This window comes from Nomascus leucogenys, chromosome 9 (assembly GCF_006542625.1).
Source record: "Nomascus leucogenys isolate Asia chromosome 9, Asia_NLE_v1, whole genome shotgun sequence".
NCBI classification, from domain to species: Eukaryota; Metazoa; Chordata; class Mammalia; order Primates; family Hylobatidae; genus Nomascus; species Nomascus leucogenys.
In genome coordinates this window covers 65,964,608-65,967,789 of record NC_044389.1, presented here as the reverse complement: position 1 = coordinate 65,967,789, position 3,182 = coordinate 65,964,608, and positions in this window count along the sequence as shown.

Genomic DNA, 3,182 nt, shown 5'->3' with positions numbered 1-3,182 from the left:
GCAAACAAGGTGCCTACAGGCACAAAATTTAAGAAGGCACTCACTCTTAATGAAACTGGAGGACCAAAATATAAGTATTTTTTTTGTTCTTCTATATACTATGTGGCCAATATTGCCCTTCTAAAAGTTGGTACCAATTTATAATTCCACCAAAAATCAACCAGTCTACTATCAGTTTTGTAAAACTTTGTCAAGGCTGGGTGTTTTTGTTTGTTTGTTTGTTTGTTTGTTTGTTTGTTTTTTGAGACAGAGTCTTGCTCTATCACCCAGGCTGGAGTGCAGTGGTGCGATCTCGACTCACTGCAACCTCCACCTCCCAGGTTCAAGCAAGTCTCCTGCCTCAGCCCCCTGAGTAGCTGGGACTACAGGTGCCCACCACCACGCCTGGCTAATTTTTTTGTATTTTTAGTAGAGATGGGGTTTCACTATATTGGTCAGGCTGGTCTCGAACTCCTGACCTTGTGATCTGCCCGCCTTGGCTTCCCAAAGTGCTGGGATTACAGGCATGAGCCACTGCGCCCAGCCTGGATGTTATTTTTTTATTTTTTATTTTATTTATTTATTTATTTATTTATTTTGAGACAGAGTCTCGCTCTGTTGCCCACACTGGAATGCAATGGCGCAATCTCGGCTCACTGCAACCTCTGTCTAACAGGTTCAAGTGATTCTCCTGCCTCAGCCTCCCAAGTAGCTGGGATTACAGGCATGTGCCACCAAGCCTGGCTAATTTTGTATTTTTAGTAGAGATGAGGTTTCTCCATGTTGGTCAGGCTGGTCTCGAACTCCCAACCTCAGGTCATCCGCCCACCTCAGCCTCCCAAAGTGCTCAGATTACAGGCATGAGCCATCCCGCCCAGCCATATTTTTTATTTTTTTGAGATGGAGATTTGCTCTTGTTGCCCAGGCTGGAGTGCAATGGCGTGATCTCGGCTCACCACAACCTCTGCCTCCCGGGTTCAAGCAATTCTCCTGCCTCAGCCTCCCGAGTAGCTGGGATTACAGGCATGCACCACCACGCCTGGCTAATTTTGTATTTTTAGTAGAGACGAGGTTTCTGCATGTTGGTCAGGCTGGTCTCGAACTCCCAACCTCAGGTGATCTGCCCGCCTCAGCCTCCCAAAGTGCTGGAATTACAGGCGTGAGTGACCGCGCCTGGCCAAGCTTACTGATTTTTAAAATGTACTTTCCCCCTTTAATACAATAAATAACTAGTATGTATTTGTTGACATCTTTTTGATTTTTCAATTTTTTAATTTTTTATTTTATTTATTTGAAAAAATGAGATGAGATCTATGTTGCACAGGCTGGTCTCAAACTCCTGGGCTCAAGTGATCCTCCCGCCTTGGCCTCCCAAAGTGCTGGGATTACAGGTGTGAGTTACCACACCTGGCCATGTCGCCATCTTTTTATTGTGGAGTTTATACATAGTATTTGGAAGAAAATAGGCTATCTGGAATTCCACATCTCTCTTTTTCTTTCTCCTTCTTTAGATTTCTTTGTTTCTTTGTTTCCCCTAATATTGATTATGTGTTAGGCACTGTTTTAAATGTTTTGCATGTATTAATTTTTTGAATTTTCCCTACAATTCTGTGGGGTAGATGCAATTATTACGCTCATGTGACAAGGAACCTGAGGCATAGAAATGTTAAGTGGCTAGCAGATGGCAGCTAGGAATTGGGACTGAAAAGGGACTCTAAGCACTTAGAGTCTGCCATAATGCCACACATTCTCACTGTACAACCTCACACAACAGCCTTGTTCTAGTGGGAAAGATTTCCCATCCGCAAAAACTTCACAGTGAATGACGGAAAAACTTCAGAGTGAATGACAGGAAAGCTGGCCACTCTCATTTCTTAATTTTTTTTTTTTTTAGAGACACGGTCTTGCTGTCACTCAGGCTGGAGTGTGGTGACACAACATAGTTCACTGTAACCTCAAATTCTTGGGCTCAGGCAATCGTCCTGCCTCAGCCTTCCAAGTAGCAGGGACTACACACCTACGGGTGCTTACCACCATGTCCGGCTAATTTTTAAATTTTTTGGTTTTGTTTTTTTTTTTTTAGAGACAGGGTCTCACTGTGTTGGCCAGGCTTGTCTTGAACTCTGACCTTAAGCAGTCCTCCACCTGGGCCTCCCAATGTGCTGGCCCACCCTCATTTCTGAAAGGTTTTGTTAAACAAAGTTTATGAGAGGCCATTGTTATAGACTAGCCTCCTGCTCTAGGCCCCAGAAAAATCAGACCAAACCAGAATGGAGTCGCTTGTGCTAAGTGACATATAATCAAACTGAACTTTGAAATGGACCAGTTTTCCAAAAAACAGGAGATTTCAGTCAACCTGAGTCAGTGTAGTAAGGAAGTCCTCTCTGTTTTAGTCCTATAAGGAAAGTAACTTTGAAACAACCAATCTACCTTTTTTTCTCTGTTTCCGCTTTCTTCATACTCACCAGAACACTCATTCTATTTTATAGAATGATGTGTTGCTTGATTCTAGAATTGCAAATAAAAGGCAATTACATCTTCTAAACTAAATTTGTTGTAATTTTGTCTTTTGACAGTTTAAACTATGGAATCAGAAATTCAAAGACTATGAATAAAAATTTCAAAAGAAAGAAATAGTAATACCACCAATAAGAAGAATAATTTAAAAGGTACAAAGAAATTGGATGCAACATTGTAAAAAGAGCCATAGTTTGGAGCTGAGCTGACATGAGCTAAAATCCTAGGTGGGTAATTTGTTAGCTATGTGGCCTCTGAAAGTCAACTCCAGGATCTGAGCTTGTTTCCTCACCTCTAAAATTGGAAAAATAAGGCCTAACTATCAAAGTCATTAATGAGTCATTGATAATGCTTGGCCTATTTTAATGTTCAGTATCTGTAAGTTGATACCATTAAAGGATGCTTGAGATGCCAACTACTATATAATCCGAAACAATAATGATCTTTTTTTCCCCACAAAGATAACAAAAAACAAACACACAAAAAAAACAGTAAGCTCTGCCAGACATGTAAAACCAATCAAACTATATAATGAATTAAATCCTTTCCCCACTAAAAAGACCTATCAGTGTACCTAACACAATATAGGAAAAGAAACACACCTTATTTGGCAAGAGATACATTCATTCTCCAGATAAGAGAAACACACATTGAAACCACTTCTGCTGGATTACCCTGGCCAATAA